Below are 23,714 nucleotides of genomic sequence, written 5' to 3' on the forward strand. Positions count from 1 at the left end.
TCATTTGCTTCGTGTCTATATGGCCATCCATTTCTAAAAAGGACTGCTGAGCAAGGTTGTTAATTCTTGACTCGTTGGCTGGGACTGCTGTAGGAACCTACTCTTTTGAAGATAGTTCGGATTGGGTCTTGTCTGTTGCTGAAATGATCAAGCGTTTATTGAGGGAGAGGATCTGCTCCAGCATGTTTGGTAAGAAGCTTAATTTATCTAGTATGGGGCCACATGTGCATGTAAATACCTCCGGGGAGAATTTAGATTGTGCTCTTGCTAATAATTTAGTAAGTTTGTCCATTTTCGAAAATAATCAACAAAGGAAATTTGGCTTTCACAGCATGTACACACCATCAACAGGAAAGGAAATGCAAACAACAATCTCGTTTTCCCATTTCTAAGTGATCAGCTGACTTCTCAATTCCATCAGAGATTATGTGATTAAAAGCAGATCCAAAGCATGGAGTAGATCCGTATCCTTTCCAGTGTTTGGAAATATTTACCTGCATTAACTTTGCAACAAAGGTTGCAAACACCGGAAAGAGTGCACCAATGATTTTTCACAATCATTGTCTTGGAACTGTCAGAGTTAGGAGTAACTGATCACACCAATCATTCCATTTGTAAAAATGGAGGTTGCAAGATGAAGGGTGAATGCTATCCACAGAGGATGACAAGTACAGTCCCATCACCAGCCTCATATCCACTTTGGCTTCTTTGTTTCCTGGACTTGTCTGGAAGTAATCTGCGAGATGACCCACCACAGAAGGACCCTGGAGGTTATATTTGATCAGCCAGTATGTTCCACAATACATTCAGAACAAAGGGTTCCCTACCCGTGAACACCTCTTCTAATGGAAACTCTACTTCATCTTGGTTGATTTGAGTTTTGCTAACTAAGACAGGAAGTGGACTGCTACCCAACTCCCAGGACTTCAAAATATAAGTGAAATCTTTCTTCCAGCTTACTAAAACCCACTTTGCACACAGATCTGCATTGACTCTGCTGCTGTTGTGCTTGTAGTATGCGGAACTGAGCACTCCCTTTATCCTCTGTGGTTAGAAGGATAAAGACCTTCAGAAGCTTTTGCCTGCCCTATTGTTTGCCTTGCCCACATGAACGTTTATAGCCTGTCCAAGGAGTGAGAATGAGAACATACAACTCCCAAAAGTCTTCACTCTTCACCAAGGATCAGTGAAGAGTTCCCTCAAGAAGCTGCTATTACTAAGCGTGCAACCAACAGGTGTGGGGTAACACCCTCGAGGCCAGACCCCCCTCCTTGTTCTCATCAGCAATTGACTTTGATCTTTGTGCAGAGTTTCAGCATGCTGTTGCCCTGTATAGTATCCTGGTCAAGAAGAGCCTCCCTGGAAATCCCTCCCAGTTACACTCTTATCGCAAGAATCAGATGCAAAGGGGAGATGGATCATTGTTAAACTGTCACTAAGAGGTGTTCCAGTTTCTTTTCTCAATGTCTATGCCCCTACTGGCGGAGATGCGCCCTATGGCCAGCTTTAGCTAAGCAACTTTCTCATTGTATTGAGGATAATTTTATAATGGCCGGAGACTGCACTTAGCATAAATTGCTTGATGCCTGGCGCCTTTGTAACCCAACCATTAGAGAATATTCTCTTTACTCCCCAGTCCATCAAACTCAATCAAGAATTGATTATGCCTTTGTTTCTCATAATATTTTGCAATCCCTTGCACATGCAGAAATTGGTCCTATTCTTTTATCGGACCATGCACCCGTTTTAATTGGCTTCGATGTAATGCCCAGAATTAATGCTCCCAGCAGATGGCGTTTTAATAATGCACTTCTCTTAGATCCAAGGTTCACGGCATCCTTCACTTCCTTCTTTATTAATTACTTCGAGAGTAATCATACAGAGTCCCTTCCACTTTCGACTATCTGGGATGCTTTTAAAGCTTCTGCAAGAGACTTTATTATTGGCTTTGTAGCAAAGAAACAAAAAATTGCGCGTAAGATTACCAATGATCTCCTCCAAAACATTAAGAAACTGAAACACTCATATTATGTTTCTCACTCGGACGAATGTTTAAAGGTGCTTATTAATGTAGAAATGCAATTTAATAAGAAGTCAACAGAGGATACCTCACTTTACTTGTTGAAATCCAGTGCAAAATTTTACGGTGGTAGAAATAAAGCAGGGAAAATATTAGCCACTACTTAAAGATTCAACATAACAAATTAAACATTGAATCTGTATACGATGATCATTCTGTTTTAAAATTTAAAGATGCTGAAATTTTGAATGAATTTTCTCTTTTCTACAAATCTCTATATACATCAGAAACCCAACCTACGGATCACTCATTGTTACAATTTGTCTCAAACATGCAAAAGCCTCAACAGTTCCCTCCAGATCTATCCCCCTTAGAATCAGACCTCACTCACCAAGAACTCCTAAAATCTCTCCAGAACCTCAAAAAAGACAAAGCATCCGGCCTGGATGTTTTACTGTTGAATTTTATCTCCACTTTTCCAAACTTTTGATACCCAAATTACACTCACGTATAAACTTTTTTTATTCCTCAAATAGTTCTTCTGGTTCTTTTTCAGAAGCCCATATTTGTCTTATTGCCAAAGAAAGTAAAGATTCTAAGTATTGTAAAAATTATAGGACTATTTCATTGGTCAATATTGATTATAAACATTTTTCTAAAGCTTTAGCCATACGCTTAGATTCTTATTTGCCAAATTTGCTGGGAAAAGAACAATCCGGCTTTGTAAAGGGACGATTTATAACAGACAATACACGACTTTTCTTTGATGTTCTATCCAAATCCTCACACCTTAATCATTCTTTAGCAGCAATTGCGCTGGATGCCGAAAAGGCTTTTGATAGAGTCGAGTGGAAATATTTATTTTATACTCTTAAATGGTTCGGCTTTGGTCCAAATTTTATAACTTTATTATCTCTCCTCTACTCTAACCCTCGTGCTGCTGTATGTGCTAATGGCTTAGTTTCTCCATGTTTTAAATTAGGCAGAGGAGTGCGTCAAGTCTGCCCTCTCTCTCCCTTTCTATTCAACTTGGCCCTAGAACCATTTTTGTTTTTGTTTAGTTTACTACGTCAAAACCCAAGCATACATGGTTTTCAAACATCAAATGTTCACATCAAACTTGCAGCTTATGCTGATCATATTTTGCTCTTCATGTCAAAACCAGATGACTCAATTCCGGCTTTTTTAGCAGAGGAGCAGTCTTATTCCCTCATATCAGGGTATAACTAAACAATGATAAATGTGAAATCTTGCCCTTAACAAAATATACTTTTAGCTCAGAATATCTAGCCTCTAAATTTAAGTGGAGCCCAAATCATATTGAATATTTAGGTTTACACTTTACTTCCTCAATCTCTGGTACGGTATTATTATGCATGAATAAATGTATTTAAAATTTTTCAGAACTAACCTCTAAATGGCATCCCCTTTATTTATCTTGGTAAGGTCCTTTAGACACTATAACGATGATGTTATTGCCTATAGTCTTACATACTATCTCTAACATCCCAGTCCCAATCACAACAAAATAATTCAAGAAAATCAATTCCATTTTATCCTCTTTCCTGTGGAGTAATAAGAAACCCCACATGTCTATACTAAAATTAATGCCCCCTTAACTGAAGGTGGAGTTAATTTTCCCGATTTCCGAGCTTATCAGAAAGCTTTCTTTTTGCGTCAAGCGTCTGTTTGGTTGCTTGACTCTACAGATGACTGCCCTCTCTGGTTCTTAATAGAACGACTTTTTTTTATCTCCATATTCATTTTGTGAATATCTTTCTTTGTCACGTAAGCCACAATCCGTCTTTACTCCCATAATAAAACATACATCCAAACTACTCGATATACCTTCCCCTTCCCTTCAAGTTACCAAGGACTCCTTCTTAAACTCAACAATTTGGCATAACAAAAACGTAATGATCCGGAACAAACCCTTTTATTGGAGGACTTGGAGAAATAAAGGTTTAATATGGATTTATCATCTATTTTCAGAGTCAAATTTCATGCCTTTTGGTACACTTAGTCAGGTATTTAATTTACCGGCCTCCTTTATTCACAAATACAACATACTCAAAAAAACTGTGTTGGAAACTTACACCCGCTTCCTTACTACACATGATACCTCTACTAACCCAGAACTTTCCTCACAACTTCACACCCTATTACTGACCGCACCCAAAGCTTCTACTATTTATAGCCACTTGCAATGCACTGATACTGTTAGACAAAAGACAAAAACTGAAGAAGCGTGGGAACGAGATTTCACTTCATGTTGGCCATTATATCTTTGGAAAGGCATATGGACCAAAATACGTAAATCCTCCTGGGCTGCAAACACTACGCAAACACTATTTTTTATTTATAACAGACTTCTTCTCACGCCAGCTACACTAAGCAAAAGATTTTCAACCACACCAGATACCTGTTGGACTTGTTTATTTCCTAATGTTGATCTATTTCATATGTTATTTGCATGCTCCCATGTACACACTTTCTGGAAACAAGTTTGGTCTCAAATTAACTCAATTTTCAATACAAAATTTTCTTTTTGTTTTACTCATGTTTTCTTAGGCAGTCTTTCATCCATTTGGGACAATGTTTCGCTTAATGTCAACATTATTGATTTATTAACAGCAATTGCCTTTCAGCAAATTACCATTATTTGGAAAGACTTTACGACAATCTCTTATAAGGCGTGGTGGTATACTGTTTGTCACAACCATAGATTGGATACCACCTTTGTGTATCCTATTCATATGGCAACGAAACGCTTTGACTGGTGGTCACCTGTCACAACATATCTTAATACTAGTGCCAAGCAATGTTCTCCACTAAAACCATCTCAGCAGGAGGTTCTTAAACCACCTTGACTCCCCTAATGCTTCCATAAATTTCATTTTTGTATCCCAATGACATTTATATCTGACTTATCTTGCTTTTTTGTGTTTCAATTTTGTTTCATTAGTCCGATTCTTATACTTTTAATGTAGTACACTTGAAATGTATTAATGTAAGTGTTACATTGTATATTATGTAGAGACACCTACTTTTCTCTTCAATAAAAATTCTTAAAAAAGAAGAGCCTCCCTGGCCTAGTGTGAGCCCACTGCCCTTCTGGGGTTGCACTCTAACTCTGGTTGCTTACATAACATACCGTGGACTAAGAAAAGCACTAAAACCAAGAATCTGGCTCATTTTCCTAGTTTCCAAGACTTCGGTCTTCAAGCTCTAAGGTATTTGCCATTTCGGTATCATGTTGTTGTATTGGCGTTAAAAGACAGTTAAATTGCAAACAGCAAAGGCTCAGTACCATAGCAAAGTAACTTGATTATGCCATAATAACTGCAATGCTCCATCTTACTATCCATGTTTTCATGACTTAATACTGATTGTATTCTGTCCATGTCTGCAATCCTGGGTTAAACCATACCATAGTTATAGAAACGGCCTTGATATTTAGATTTTGTTATTTTGCTCTGTTTTTAACTTCAGTCATGTTCTGATACTCTCTACCACTTCCTGGTCGTGAATGGCAGATAGTGTTTGAATGCAAACATCCTGCACCAGTTTATTTCGATGTGCTAGTGTCTAGTGTCATTTTTGACACTTGCTCCCCATATCTACTCTAAATATATTTATATTTTTGGGAATGCTACAAAAAAACACAACTCTGATTGGATTTTTGCATCAACTGTGAAATCCAAGCTGTTACATAATTCGACTTATCCCCACACCACCTTCATTGAGCTATACTTTAACTGAGAGGCAACTTCTATCACAAACTGTGTACACAGGCAGTCTTTAGCTGGGCAAATCTGCACCCTTATTTTGATAATGCTTGGTTGCCCCTGTGAATAGGGTGGATACAGAGTGAGACAGTGCTTTTCATTAAGTTTAATGATTCATCCCTTGGTCATGAAAGCACAGCACTCAGCAAAGTAATATAATATGAAAAGCTAGTTCACCCGAAAATTAAACTTTTTGGAATAGTTTCAACAATTAATTTTGCATCTGAAATTCATATATTGTATTCCTCAAGCTTTAAACTCTTGCTTGTCTTTTTTTGCATGTTTTTAAGTTTTATTTGCTATTATTTGCGACCCTAGCAACACTCGTGTCTCCTGAGGCGGAAGCCGGGAGCTAGGCTAGCGCAATTTTAACCTTGATTGTTACTTCATCCTGTGATTTTAAAAATATTCTTGAAACTCGCTCACCTTTCTCCACGACATCTGTAACTCCCGCGCAGCGGATTTTATCACTGACACGGGCAAAACAAAGCAGTGTTAGGCTTTTCCTCGCCGTCCTCGGCACCAAGCAGGGACACGCCCCCTTTGACGAGGCCACGCCCACCAGAGCACACTATTTAGGCGCCGCTGAATGCAAGCGACCCTAGCAACACTCGTGTCTCCTGAGGCGGAAGCCGGGAGCTAGGCTAGCGCAATTTTAACCTTGATTGTTACTTCATCCTGTGATTTTAAAAATATTCTTGAAACTCGCTCACCTTTCTCCACGACATCTGTAACTCCCGCGCAGCGGATTTTATCGCTGACACGGGCAAAACAAAGCAGTGTTAGGCTTTTCCTCGCCGTCCTCGGCACCAAGTAGGGACACGCCCCCTTTGACGAGGCCACGCCCACCAGAGCACACCATTTAGGCGCCGCTGAATGCAAGCGACCCTAGCAACACTCGTGTCTCCTAAGGCGGAAGCCGGGAGCTAGGCTAGCGCAATTTTAACCTTGATTGTTACTTCATCCTGTGATTTTAAAAATATTCTTGAAACTCGCTCACCTTTCTCCACGACATCTGTAACTCCCGCGCAGCGGATTTTATCGCTGACATGGGCAAAACAAAGCAGTGTTAGGCTTTTCCTCGCCGTCCTCGGCACCAAGCAGGGACACGCCCCCTTTGACGAGGCCACGCCCACCAGAGCACACTATTTAGGCGCCGCTGAATGCAAGCGACCCTAGCAACACTCGTGTCTCCTGAGGCGGAAGCCGGGAGCTAGGCTAGCGCAATTTTAACCTTGATTGTTACTTCATCCTGTGATTTTAAAAATATTCTTGAAACTCGCTCACCTTTCTCCACGACATCTGTAACTCCCGCGCAGCGGATTTTATCGCTGACACGGGCAAAACAAAGCAGTGTTAGGCTTTTCCTCGCCGTCCTCGGCACCAAGCAGGGACACGCCCCCTTTGACGAGGCCACGTCCTCTTCAGACGTCACTTTCCCCTTATAAGTATGTGCCACTTCCGGACGCGCAGCGGACGGGCGCAGCGGGCGCGCCGTCAGCGTGCCGAAGGCGCGCCAAAGGCAAGCCCGTCTGGGCCCGTCCGGGCCCAGACGGCCTTAGGCCTAGACACTATGCCCGACTCTCAAAGGCGCATAACCTACACCCAAGATACGCTTCGAGCTTGGAACACGAATAAACATCCCCAGTGTAAGTACATCCTTAAGGAAGACACCGCTTTCACGGGCTGCACCCTCTGCAATCCGACAGAGGAAACGGAACACGGCCAAGCACTTCGACTCGGCCTTCTGAACTGCAGGTCTCTTGTAAGACATGCTCATGAGATAAATATCTTCGTCCAGAATTCTATACTGGACATATTGTTTCTGACAGAGACATGGATGACACCAAACAGTGACTTTGACATGGTTAATGCAGTCCCACCAGGTTATCAAATTTGCTCTTTGAATAGACCAGTCGGCAGAGGCGGCGGGTTAGCAATACTTCACAAAGATTATTTCACTTGCAGAATCGACAGTGGAACTGTCAAAGACTGTGAAAACTGCAACTTCATTTTCCAGATCTCGCCAACAATCTCACTGTCGGGACTACTAGTGTACCGACCGCCAGGCTCACTAGGGGAATTCTCCGGTACTTTGATGGATCACATCACACTAAAAACAATTACTGCCTCCAATTTTCTCCTCCTAGGAGATCTGAATCTGCATTTTTTGGACTCTGCGGAAAACACCGCAGCTAACCTACTAGCAGATCTTGCATCAGTTGACCTACATCTTCTGAACTCAAAAGCTACCCATGAGAAAGGCCAGCTTTTGGACCCGATCTTTACAAATATTAGGAACCTCAAAACCCAAGATCCCACCCCCCTCCCATGGACAGACCACTTACTAGTCCCCATGTATTGGCACCTCCAAACTACCCCGGCTCTAACACAGAAAACCAGGACACTCGGGAGACGGTGGCACAAGCTGATACCAGAGGAATGGGAAGCTAAGTTAAGAGAATCCACCGCACCTCTCTCCTCGGATCCCAACACGGCGGATAGAGAATTTAACGGTTGGCTCACCCACTCCCTAGACAGCCTTGTCCCACTAACCAGCACCCTTAAACATATCAAAAGGATCAACCCAGCTCCATGGTACACACCTTCCCTGAACGCATTAAGGAAGGAGTGCAAAAGAACTGAACGCACTTGGAGGAAAAATAAGTCTGTGAAGGAAAAAGATGTCTTTCAGTTGTCCATGAAAGCGTACAAACTAGCACTTCGTAATGCCAAAAGTGCCTTTTACGAGGAAAAAATAAAGAATTCCTCCTGCTCAGCCAAGGAGACCTTTCTTATCCTTAAAGAGCTCCTCCATGTCCCTGACCCCCCACAAAAACCTATGGACCCCAAAGCAGCGGAAAAAAAATGAGTCAATCTAGCTACCTTTTTTGACGAAAAAATTAAAAAAATCCTTGCCTCCCTTCCCGCTGCTAAACCAGACACCACTGGAAAAATTAAGGACCTACCTCCCTTACAGAGGAATTCCTCTGCGAAACCCGATACACCCCAGCTGGCGTTACTCAGCCCGGTCACCATGGAGGAAGTTGCAGCAACATTTGCTTCAATCAAGAGTGGCGCCCCCAGTGACCCAGTACCCATAAGATTTCTCAAAGATATAACTCAAACCGTAGTGCCCCCGCTGACCGCCATAATCAACACCTCTTTAGTCCAAGGTGAAGTCCCTTCGAGTTGGAAGGAGGCGGTCGTGAAAGGGCTTCTTAAGAAACCATCACTAGACCCTGAGGATCTATCAAATTACAGACCAATCTCTCTCCTCCCTTGGATTGGTAAGGTCGCAGAGAAACTCGTAAATAAAAAACTGTCTCAATTCCTGGAAACCAACCATCTCCTCAAGAACTCCCAGACGGGTTTTCGACCAGGTCAGGGCACTGACACCGCTCTCCTCGCAGCAGTGGAGAAGACCAGAGAAATTCTCGATACAGGAGGATCAGTGGCAGTGGTCCTCCTGGATTTGAGCGCGGCATTCGACACTGTCAGCCACCAGGTCTTAACCCAACGCCTAGAAAACATCGGAGTGAAAGATACAGCGCTGAAATGGCTCTCGTCCTTTCTCTACCAACGCTCTTTCCAAGTCTGGGAATGTGAAGGCCGTTCCCCCGCCATCCCCCTCCGGTGTGGTGTGCCACAGGGCTCATCACTAAGCCCCACGTTATTTAACGTGTACATGGCCCCACTGGAGGAGTTGGTCTCCCCATTTGGAGTCACCATCGTCAGTTATGCTGACGACACTCAGCTGGTGGTAACTCTCTCTCACCCCAAGCTAGAGCCTTCCAATCTCCATGACTGCCTCTCCAATATACATCAATGGATGAGCGACTCAGCACTGAAATTAAATGGGTCAAAAACGGAGATCCTTCTCCTAGGTCAAAAAACACTGATTCTACCCCCAAACATCTGGCCCGTCTGTATGGGTGAACCCCCTTCCCCTAAGACGGAAGTTAAGAGTTTGGGAGTATGGTTAGAGAAAGACCTCACCTTCAGAACGCAGGCAAGGAAAACGGCCGGCATCTGTTACGGCCTATTAAGATCATGTAGAAAGGTGCTCTCCCTACTCCCTTTACAGTCCCGACTACTGCTGATCCAAGGCCTAGTTGTGTCCAGGTTGGACTACAGCAACGCCATTTATTTAGGAGCCCCGGAAACCACTCTCCAAATACTACAGAAAACCCAGAATGCCGCTGCCCGGCTGCTCACGAATACCCCAGCCAGAACATCAGCCAAACCCGCACTGAAAAAACTACACTGGCTTCCGATCAGGGAAAGAGTGAGATTCAAGGCCCTATGCCTGGCTCACAAAGTGCTTCACAACGCGGGCCCACCAATTCTTAACAACTGGATCACACCCTACAGACCGACAAGAGCGCTTCGATCGGACCATGAAAATCTTATTGTGGTTCCCAGGGTAAAAAAGGCCCGCGCAGGAGGTCGCCGCTTCTCAGTCCACACAGCGAAACAATGGAACGCGCTCCCCTTGAAACTTAGATCAGAACCTAACCTCCTGCGCTTCAGGAAATCTCTTAAAACCTTTCTTTTCCCTTAAACTACGTTAACCCCCGTACCTTCATCTATCAGTACCACGAGGTTTAGCGCTGGGATACTTTTGGGTGACTACGCGCTCTATAAAAACCTAAAATAAATAAAATAAATTATCAAATTCCTTTTATTTAAATATACTGGGTAAGTAAACATGCAATTTGGTTCCTTTTTGTATTGGAGTTGGACAAGCTTTATATTTATTCCTGTGTTCTCCCTAACAGAATAATTTTGCATAATCACATCCTATGTACCTAGGCAGAGAATCATTGTATGACGGCCGCTGATGCGTGCACATATGCATTTGTGCGTCAAATTAGTCATGTGCCTGAATCTTCACACAGGCAGCCATTTTTAGGTCAAGCCTGGGCAGTGCATGCGCCGCTCTGCGAGCCACTCTGTATTGGAGTAAGTACGTGAAGCCCCGTCCATTCTCTGCTCACCACCACCGGTACCACCAAAACCACCATCAATTCCATAACCACCACTACCACCACCATCACCACCAATACCACCACAACCAATATCACCACCACCAATACCACCACCAACTCCAATACCACCATCAATACCACCACAAACACCACCAACACCACCAATACCACCGCCACCCCCAATACCTCAACTACCAATTCCACTATGGCCACCATTATCACCACAACCAATACCAGCACCAATAGCACCACTGTCAATACAACCACCACCACCAATGAAATCACCAATACCTCCAATACCACCACTAATACTACACCACTACTTGATATCACCATCAATATCATCACCAATACCACCACTAATACCACCACCAGCAATGCCACCACCACCACCATTACCACCACCACCAATCCAATACCACCACCACCAATACCAATACCACTGCCAATACCAATACCACTGCCAACATCACCAATACCACCACTAATACCATCATCACCAATACCAATACCACTGCCAATGCCAATACCACCAACAATACCACCACCACCAATACCAATACCACAACCAACAATACCACCACCAATGTTACCACCACCAGTACCACCACCAATACCACCACCACCAGAAATATCTCCAGCACTAATACCACCACCACCAATGCCACCACCACCACCACCAATACCACCAATACCACCACCACCACCAATACCACCACCACCACCAGAAATATCTCCACCACCAATACCACCACCACCAATGCCACCACCACCACCACCACCAATACCAGCACCTCCAATATCACCACCATCAATACAACCACCAATAACAACAGCAACACCACCACTGCCAACACCACCAATACCACCACCACCACCAATAACACCACCACCAATACCACTACTGCCAGCATCACCAAGACCACCCCCACCAATACTACCACCACCAATTCCACCACCGCCAATACCACCACCAATACCACACTCATAAAAACCACCACCAATACCACTACCACCACCACCATCAATACCGCCACTTCCATCACCAACAATACCACCACCAATAGCACTGCCAATACCACCAATAATACCACCACCACCAATAACACACTGCCAACACCACCAATACCAACACTAACAATACCAACACTACCAATACCACCAACAATATCACCACCAATACCACCACCACCAATCCAATACCACCACCATCAATACCAATACCACTGCCACGTATACCAATACCACCACCAATACCACCACCACCTATACCACCACCACCAATACCAATAACACCACCTGAATCACCACTACCAATACCACCAGCAACACTGCCAGTACCACCACCAATACCACCACCAATATCAATGCCACCAATACCACCACCAACAACAATACCACCACCACCAATACCACCACCACTAATACCACTACAACCACCACCACCAATGCCACCACTACTACTACCACCAATACCACCACCAATGCTACTGCCACCAAATCCACCACCAATACCACCACCATGACCACTACCACCACCAATAACACCACCACCACCAACCCCCCCACCAACATCATCAATACCACCACCTCCACCAGCACAAAACCAAAAACACCACCAATACCACCAACAAGCCCACCAATACCACCAGCACCACAACCATTATCACCACCACCACCAATACCACAAAACAAAACACCACCACCACCAATACCACCATAATCAATATTTCCATCTCCACCAGCAACAATACCACCACCAATAACACCACCAATACCACCAACGCCACCACCAGTCCCACCAACACCACCACCACCAATTCCACCAATAGCACCACCATCATCAATACCAGCACCAATCCCACCAGCACCAACACCAGCAATACCACCACTAATACCACAATACCATCACCACCAATACCACCACCACCCCTAATACCACCACCACCAATACCAACACTACCAATATCACCACCAATACCACCACCAATACCACCTCCACCAATACCACCACCACTACCATAACCACCACCAATACAATCACCACCAATACCACCACAGTAAAACCAATATAACCGCAACCAATACCAATACCACTGCTAATACCAATACCACCACCACAAACCAATATAACCACCACCAATACCACCACCACCAGTACCACCACCAATATTAATTCCACCAATGCCACCACCAAAAACAATACCACCACCACCAATACCACCACCACTTATATTACTACCACCACCAATACCACCCCTAATACTACCACCATCAATATCTCCACCAATACCACCACCAGTACCACCACCAATACCACCACCAGCACCACCAATACCACCACCACCATTAACACAACCAATACCACCACCACTAACACCGCTACCTCCACCAATAACACCACCACCACCAATATCACCACCAATACAACCAACAAAATTAACATAACCAATCCCACAAGCAGCAATAAAACTACCACCACCATCACTAATACCAACACCAATACCACCTCCACCAATACCACCAATGCCACCACTATCAATACCACCATCACCAATACCACCACCTATAACACCACCAATACCACCACCATCATCAATACCACCACCTCCTCCACCACCAATACCCCCACCAATAAAACCACCAATACCAACTAACAACACCACCACCAATACCACCACCACCACTACCATACCTACCAATACCAGCAGTAATCCCACCACCACCAATACCACCACCAATACCACTAAAAATACCTCCAGAAACACCACCACCAATACCACCACCACCACCACCACCAATACCAATACCACCACCAATACCACCACCACTAACACCACTACCTCCACCAATAACACCACCACCACCAATATCACCACCAATACAACCAACAACACTAACATAACCAATCCCACAACCAGCAATATAACTCCACCACCATCACTAATACCCCCACCAATACCACCACTACCAAAACCACCAATGCCACCACCACCAATACCACCATCACCAATACCACCACCTATAACACCACCAATACCACCACCATCATCAATACCACCACCTCCTCCACCACCAATACCCCACCAATAAAACCACCAATACCACCACCAATACCAACTAACAACACCATCACCAATACCACCACCTATAACACCACCAATACCACCACCATCATCAATACCACCACCTCCTCCACCACCAATACCCCCACCAATAAAACCACCAATACCACCACCAATACCAACTAACAACACCACCAACAATACCACCACCACCACTACCATACCTACCAATACCAGCAGTAATCCCACCACCCCGAATACCAACACCACCTTCACCAATACCACCACCAATACCACTAAAAATACCTCCAGAAACACCACCACCAATACCACCACCACCACCACCAATACCACCACCAATACCACCACCACTAACACCACTACCTCCACCAATAACACCACCACCACCAATATCACCACCAATACAACCAACAACACTAACATAACCAACTCCACAACCAGCAATATAAATCCACCACCATCACTAATAACACCACCAATACCACCACCACCAATACCACCAATGCCACCACCACCAATACCACCATCACCGATACCACCACCAATACCACCACCATCATCAATACCATCACCTCCTCCACCACCAATACCCCACCAATAAAACCACCAATACCACCACCAATACCAACTAACAACACCACCACCAATACCACCACCATCACTACCATACCTACCAACAATACCAGCAGTAATCCCACCACCCCCAATACCAACACCACATTCACCAATACCACCACCAATACCACTAGAAATACCACCAGAAACACCACCACCAAGACCACCACCAATACCGCCACCACCACCACCAATACTACCATCAATCCAACACCACCACCAGCAAACCAATACCACTGCTACCAATACCAATACCAGCTCCAGTACCAATACCATCTCCAATACCACCAATACCACCAACAGCAATACCAATACCACCACCAAAACCACCACCACCACCACCTAGAAAACCAATACCATCACCAACACCAATACCACCACCATCAAAAGCAATTCCACCACCACCAATGCCACCACTATTACCACCACCAATACCACCATCACCACCAATGCCACCACCACCAATTCCAACACCATCACCAATACCACCACCAGCACCAATACCACCACCACCAAAAACACCACTATCAATACCACCAACAATACTGCCAATAACACCACCAGTAACACCACCACCACCAATACCACCAATACAAATACCACCACCAATACCACCACCGATAGCACCACCACCAATATCACCATCATCAACACCACCAGTACCACCACCAATAACACCACCCATATCAACACCACCAATACCACCACCAATACCAGCACCACTAATACTTACTAATACCACCACTAATACCACCACTAACACCACCAACACTACCAATACTAACATCACCAATACAAGTAATACCACCACCAATACCACCAACACCAATACTACCACCACTAATGCCACCACCACCAATACCACCACCACCAATACCACCACCACATCCACTACCACCACTAATAATATCACAATACCACCACCATCATCAATACCACCACCTACACCACCACCAATACCACCACCATTAACACCACCAATATCACCACCAATACAACCAACAACACAACCACAAATACTACCACCACCAATACCATTGCCACCACCAATACCAGCACCAATCCCACCGACACTAATACCTACATCTCCAATACCACCACTAATACCACCACCACCAATACCACCACCAATACCACCACTATTACCACCAACACCACCATCACCATCAATACCACCACAAATGCCACTACCACCAACACCTTCACCAATATCCCCACCACCACCAATACCACCACAAATACCACCAGAAACACCACCACAACCACCAATATCACCACCACCAATACCTCAACCAATACCAGCAATAGCAAAACCGCCACCACTACCAATACCGCCACCACCACTAATACCACCACCAAGGCCACCACCACCAATACTGCAACCACTACCAATACCACCACCACCAATACCAATACCACCACCAGTACCACCACCAATACCAATACCACCACCAATACCACCACCACCAACACCACCAGTACTACCACCAATATCTCCGCCTTCAATACTACCATCAACACGAATACCACCACCACCAATACCACCACCACTAATACCACTACCACCACCAATACCACCACCAATATCACTCCCATCAATACCACCGCCACCAATGCCACCACCACCAATACCACCACTAATACCACCATGAATAACACCACTACCACCAATACCACCACCAGCATCAATATCACCACCTAAACTACCACCAATGCCAACACCAATAACCACCACCAATAATACTGCCAATACAACCAATACCACCACCAATACCATCAACAACACCACCACCAAAAACAACACCACCACTACCACCACCACCAATGCCAGCACCAATCCCACCACCACCAAAACCAACACCAACAATACTACCACTTATACCACCTATACCACCATCAATACTGCCTCCACTAATACAACCACCACCACCAATACCACCGCCATCACCAATCGAATACCACCACCACCAATACCAATACCACTACCACCAATGCCACCTCCAATACCAATACCACCTCCAATACCACTAATACCACCACCAGTACTCCAATCGAGACCGTAGTAATGTAGGACAGGGTTTGATTGACTCTGAATGATTCAGATCTATTATGGAGAAAAGAGGAAAACCAACTAAAGATGAGACCAGATAAACCCATCCTTCTCTCCAAAAGGTTTATCATATTGTCATGTGTGACTGTGTTGGACGCAAAGGAGAGATCAAGGAGTATAAGTAGGCAGCATTTGTTCTTATAAAGTAGTCTAAAGTCATCATCTACATGCGTGTCATAGCCATTTCAGTGCTATGATCTATTCTGAAATCAGATTGGCAGTGGTCAAGGATCTGAAACTGTTCAATGTGGTTGCAGAGTTGTAAGTATACACTTTTCTCAAGAGGTTTTGCTAGTGTCATAGTGTTAGTAATAGTCCCGAATTTGTAGAGGTCAGACCAGTCAACTTTTGAATTTTTTGAGATATTGTTAACCTGCCCAATTTTTAGGCAATCAGCAATCTTGCCCTGGGGGAGGGATGCAATTATAATCTTAGACTAAAGAGGGAGTATGGAGGATTTCAGCTCATTGATGAGTTTAGAGGGTAGAGGACCCTTGAAGGGGTTTGAGGGATTAATTGATATCAATGTTGTGAGTATCTCATATTCATCATGAAGTCTGAAGTATGTCCATGCTGCATTATTTTTTTTGTGCTAAAATCAGAGAGAGGGGATAACATCCGTGGAGACTTAGGGAGGAGACCAGATTGGGCCTCTCCTAATGGATGTTGAGAAGAGAATTGTAGCTATGATTCAATCTTCTTCTTTTTTCAATGAAATGAACATAGAAATCTTCATCACTTGGGAGTGATACATTATCGTTAAGTTGGTGGCTAGATCTGTCGCTTTCCTGCTGTTTGATGAATTTGAAAAGCTTCTTGGGTTTATTTTTGGTATTTTTCAGTTGCGTTCAAAAGTAGTTTGCTTTGGAACTATGTATAATCTTCTTATGGTAACTTCTTATTGACCTCAGGTGCTGAAGGTGTATACTGGAAGGAGAGCTTCTCCAAAATCTCTTGACAAGCCTTAATTTCAGCCTAACCTCGTTAAGGTCACCTCTGAACCAGGGTTCGGACTATCTATTTGGGTATTCTTTTGAGCTGCTTTGGAGCAATTGTATCAAATATTTCGGAAATGGTATGGATATAGTAATCAGTGAGGTCTTTCATATTGGTCATGTTTCAGGGAGGAGGAAAGAGATTGTTGCTTATGAAACTTAGATTGGTTATGCTGATGTTTCTAAGGTTTCTGGACCATTGTTTTTATTTTACGAGGTTGGCCTTGTCTAATCAATACATTAACCAAAATGGAGAAGGAGATTTAGTAGTGATCAGACCAGCCACATGGTAATATGGATTCTAATTGCATGACATTTTTCATGGCAGTGATTGGATCAAGGAAGGAGCCTCTAAAATGTGTTGGGCCATTACAAGACTGGGTAAGGTTGAGGTCAGCAGTGACAGACTTGAAGGTGTTCCGTAATGGGGTCATTAGAACCATTCCAGTGAGTGTTGAAATCCCCAGGGAAGATCTGTTTGGGGGTAGTTCCTTGTTAAAGCAGATTATCTCTATTAATTGTTACAGGAAAGGTAGGTCATTTCCAGGAGGTGGTCGGTTATGTAGAGTTTGCATAACAACTTGTCATTGTTCTATAATTCAATGAATAGGTATCGACAGGGGGACATTGGAATAGTTTGGGTTTGTTTTAAGGTAAGCACAGTGCGATAGATGCATGCTATACCGCCTCAAGCTCTTTGGGGTCTATTCAATCTGACAATTTCAAAGTTAGGAGGTAAAAGAATGTCCAGAATGGTTGAGGAGGTGCCATTGAGTCACATTTTTGTTAAGATCAAGAGGTCAAGGTCTTGTGTGAGTATGAGATCAGCGATGTCAGATGCACGTTTTACCACTGATTTACAGATGAGGAGCATAGGTTTGATATGTGATTTGGTTACTACTGTTTCTTGGTAACTTATAGGGACCTGCAGTAAATTAGGGAATATTATGGATATTGACCAGCAAGGGCTGAAGAGCAAGAAGGCAGGAACGTCAGCATCAGATAGATGATTGGTAGCCCTTTGGGGTTTAGAGTGGGAATTCAGAAGCGGTCTCGAACTAAAGTACAAGAAGGGTGGTGTGAGAAGTTGGCCTGGCATATGTTGTCCACTAATTATAGTGGGCACCCTGTACCAGTCCAAACAAGGCCTTATTGGTAATAGGTTAAAGACAACCTTTATTGAAAGCTATCCTAGTGGTAGCTATGGAGAGCAGCCTTCAGGCTAAGTCTTGAAGGAATGTAAAGCAGCTTGTTTTACCAGTCTATAATTCATTTTTAAACATACCCTCCTAGTCTCTTTATGAGGCTAGAGGTCAAAACACTTAAGTTACACTTGTGGTAAATAATTTAATTACCGGAACTTAATTTGATGCGGAAAATCTATAACAATAGCTCAGTAAAATAAGAGGCAGAATCCGGGGTATTAGAGGTTCGGAACGGGCTTTATTCCATAATCAATTTAAATCGATGAGCTCCATGTTCCATCACCACGAAGGTTCAGGAAGTGAAGACCGTACTTTATTGATAGGTAATCATTTTTATACAATAGGCATTACAGTGAAACAAATGCAGGAGGCGTAACAATTGATAGTAAAGATAAAACATACATGCGTAGCAAAAGTGGGTGTAACTGGGCGTAACTAAAGAACGTCATCAGGTATGATGTCATAATAGGGTGGTTCCATGAAAGAATTTCGCAATGTCAGCAGAAATACTTGGCAGAAATGCGCGCGCAGCAGCATGACGTGTGATTGACGTGCAACTAGGGGGTGAAGGGGACTTGACATTTAGCTCTACATGTGGCGACAGAAGTCTGGAGGGTCAAGTCAACCTAATCCCAAATCATATCTAACATCCTATGTTTAAAGAACTATGTTATCCAAAAGAGAGGTCTCTTAGAGTAGAATCTTATTCTATACTGACTATACTGACTATTAGTGCGTGTACAAGCGTCTAAGTGTCTACACTAGATGCGAGGGCAGGAATCTTCCATAGCAACAGGGCTATGAATTACTTGCATAAAGACAGAGAAGCCGGGCCCTTTGCTCGGTAGCTGGAAGAATGTTTACTTAAACTACTAGACAGGAATGCATTGGGTAGGGAGCGGAGCAGATAATTTCGAAGGTGAAATACAGTTTTTGGCAGGCAACAGGCTGATGTCAGGCACCGTTAGCCGCGCAGAGAATGAGGACAAAGTTCATGGATACAGATGCGAGCTCAGACTGAAGCTTTCAGAGGCAGAAGGCAGGAAAAGCTTGATGGCAGAATCAGGGCCTACTTGCCTGGACTGTAAAATGGCATAAGTGAACCATATAAAGGCGGTGGCCTTTCATACTTAGGAATGGAGTATCCAGCCCATTCATGGCGGATCTGAAAGAGGACATGTTGGCGGTGGACGCACATGTGTTTGCGTCTTCATAACTGGAACTGGAGGGAACATACATGTACTTGTGATTTATACATGAAACCGTTGGGGTCCAAGATAGGGGACATAACTGACCAGAAAAATCCATATTTCCACATTCCCTCCTTGTCCCCTACTTGCCCGTCAAGAGATATCAATCTTCATTAATCCATCGATCTGTTCATATAGAATCATTTGTTCTTCCTTCTTCTTCCGTGATGAATGAAATCTTGGTGGTGGAATACACGATGTGGCACACAGACCACAGATCGCTGGTCCACATTGTAGACATAGACAGCAACTGAATAATATGAGGAAGCCAATACCTAGGAAGGATAGGACCTTCCATCCAAAGGTAGATAATACACTCCAAAACCAACCGGACCAAGTCCAGGTGCCTGGATTCTGGTGTATCTGGCTTACAATCTTATGAAGGCAGGTTATGGCTTTATATACAGATGGCGAATTTTCTGGTATGAAAATGCAACAACTTGATCCGATGACCCTACAAGCTCCGCCCCTATCGGCCAGGATGACGTCAAGGACAAGACGATTTTGAAGCACAACAATCCGCATAGCAGACTGCTCTTCTGTTAAATTGCCTAAGGCGGAAATAGTTTCGTTCACTACTGCTTCAAGGGTTCTGGTTAATCTACGTATCAGCTTACTATTGGTAACTGTACCTAACTAGGGAAAGAGACCTTTATTGAAATCTGTATATTTTTCCCAGGCTGTCTCAGTGTAATCGACTATTGGGAGATCTCTCCTTTCTCTATTATGTACTAAATGAGTATTTCTGTGATAATCAGGAGGAGCTAGGAAAACAGGTGGCAAAAGGAATCCGATGTAGCAGGTACCATCCCAATCTAGTGGCAAACGTATGTATGCCGTCTGACCACATATGAAGTAGGAATGGCGGGAAGCTCTAAATGTAGACTTGCCTTGATCACTAATTTCTATTACAGTGGTGCATCTACTATGGCCCATATGTATGGAACCATTCTTTCTTACACATAATTCACCTTTTACTGGAAATACTGACATGGCGGGCAAAATTGGAGTAGCTTCGGATTCGACATTTAAGATCATGAAATTGAGCGTAAAATTACCTAATCCATACACTTCATTTTCTAGATCAGTTCCTGTTCTTTTGGGAAGTCCCTCCTTGTTGGGGTGGCAGGCTTTGAGTAAAACTAAGTTCAGATTTCCCCATACCCAGTTATTCTGGTAAACTGCAGAATTCGAATCTAGGGAATTAATTAAACTAAACCATGCTCCACAGGAGCCGTTGTGTGTGAACGGGTATGGAAAGAGAGGTAGAATTCCTTTATAGTTCTGATAGGGAGGGAGTCGGCCACATATCCAACAATTTGTAGCATTGCTAACCTGATGGGAATGATGTAACATACTAATAAAAGTGTTATTGCGCAGCGCAAATCTATAAGACAATTCATGCCGAGGTAATTCACTAAAAGAATGTTCAGCAGTAACATTATAAACATGTCTAGAAATAGGATAATATATGTGCAACAATATACTTGCAGTAATTATTAAAAGACTTAAGGAAAACAGAATTAATAACGTCACTGTGCAATGACTACGCAGTGATTTACAGTACGCATGTCGTTTCAGCTTTATCCTTTTGTTTCTTTCTCTATACAGGTCTAAGGGGTACATGTCAGAGACAAATTTGACCGATTCACCTTGGAGAGGACTTAAACAATCAAATTGCCTGACTTGTTAGACCTAAGTTTTAGTTTATATAGTTCATGGCTATTCAGTTCAACCAAAGGAAGTTTTGAGTCAATCGGGTAAGACACGCAAGGTGTGTCGTTTACGTCTGACGGTAGTCCATGAAATTTCTTGATATGACTTGAATGTATCCAGCCTTTTCGTCCTTCGATCTTTACGGCTGTCCTCGTCGTTAGCAGTACGAGCTGAGGTGATTTCCACCTAGGATCCAGCTGAGACTTCCGATCAAAGTTCCTCACTAAAACCAAATCCCCTGGAATTACGTCATGGGGTTTCACCTCGGTGTTGTCGGGAAAGGCTGCAGCTACCTGTGAACGACAAGATTGTAGTGCAGACATCAAGGAAGCCAAGTAATCTGTCAGCATATTACAGTCAATATCAGTTATTTTGCGTGGTATAGGCGTCCCCCACATATTTGGTGGTCTACCGAAGATCACCTCATAAGGGGATAGCCCTGTTCGAGAGTGTGCTACCATTCTCATGTAAAAGAGTGCAACGGGTAAGGCTACTACCCAGTCGACACCTTTCTCTCTACAAATTTTGGACAATCTAATTTTCAGGGTCTGATTATGTCTTTCCACGAGACCTGCTGCCTCGGGGTGTCGGACACAGTGAAACTTCCACTGATAGCCTAACAAAAGTGAAACGTGTTTCATTAGTTCGGATGAGAACGGCTGGCCGTTATCTGAGTAGACAACACGTGGTAAACCGTACCGTGGGAAGAATTCTCGAACTAACTGTTTGGCAGTAGTCGGGGCAGTGTAATCTGAAACCGGGTATGCCTCTGTCCAACGGGAAAGAGCACAGACAACTACGAGAACATATTTGAATCCTCGACATCGTTCCATCTGGATATAATCCATCTGGAGGACTTCAAAAGGGTGATCAGGAGGCTGAAATCCACCCTGTTCTACGGGAATGCTTTTACCTGGGTTAAACTGACAACAGGTCATACAGGTACGAACTTTTTGTTTAGCTGCTGCTCGTAAATGTTTGTTGAACCAAATGTGTTGGATGCTGTCTAGCATAGCTTTTTCTCCTAGATGTGCTGGACTATGTACAGTGTTAATAACGACTTGGACCATTGAATCAGGAAGGAACCACACAGATTTTTCCTTCGTCATCCATCCTTGATCCGTTTGGATCCCTCCTAATTCAGTCCATTTCTTTATTTCGTCTGGTGTAGCATGTGTCTGTATGTCGATTACGTCAAGAGCGGGATCCTTAACCATCATGCAATGTGTTGGTGTCGGGACTATTGTCTTTGTCATGTTGGATGTTTGAGTTTGAGCAGTCTGTTTAGCTGTTCTGTCAGCTAGATCATTGCCTTGAGAAATGATATCAGTAACTTTCGTATGAGCTTTACATTTCATAATTGATATTGCAGTAGGTAGATGTATTGCATCTAATAAGGCATGAATAAGGGGTCCGTGCTGAATGTGGGCACCGTGAGAAGTTAAATAACCTCTCTCTCGCCACAGCACGCCGAAGTCATGTACAACTCCGAATGCATAACGTGAATCAGTGTATATGTTGACTTTTTTATTTACGGCTTGAATACAGGCTTGTGTCAGAGCGATGAGCTCTGCTGCTTAAGCGGACAAGGTATTTATGCAATTTGTTTCAATGATTTCAGTGTCTGTTGTGACTGCGTAAGCGGCCACTAGCTCTCCTGTACCTGTTCTCATACATGAACCATCTACATACAACGTCAGGTCTGGGTCTGACAATGGGACGTCTGTCAAATCTTGTCTGGGTTTCGTCGTGATAGTGATAACTTCAATACAATCATGTGCAAGTGGGTCTGTTCCATTTATAGGTAACAGTGTGGCAGGATTCAATGTACTACAACGTCTGATTTCTATATGTGGCTGAAACAATGTTAATTCGTAACCAGTAAGTCGTGCTATAGTCAAATGTTGTGTTTGTGTGCGGTTCAAGAGAACCTCTACT

The sequence above is a fragment of the Triturus cristatus genome, chromosome 7, assembly GCF_964204655.1.
Source record: "Triturus cristatus chromosome 7, aTriCri1.1, whole genome shotgun sequence".
NCBI classification, from domain to species: domain Eukaryota; kingdom Metazoa; phylum Chordata; class Amphibia; order Caudata; family Salamandridae; genus Triturus; species Triturus cristatus.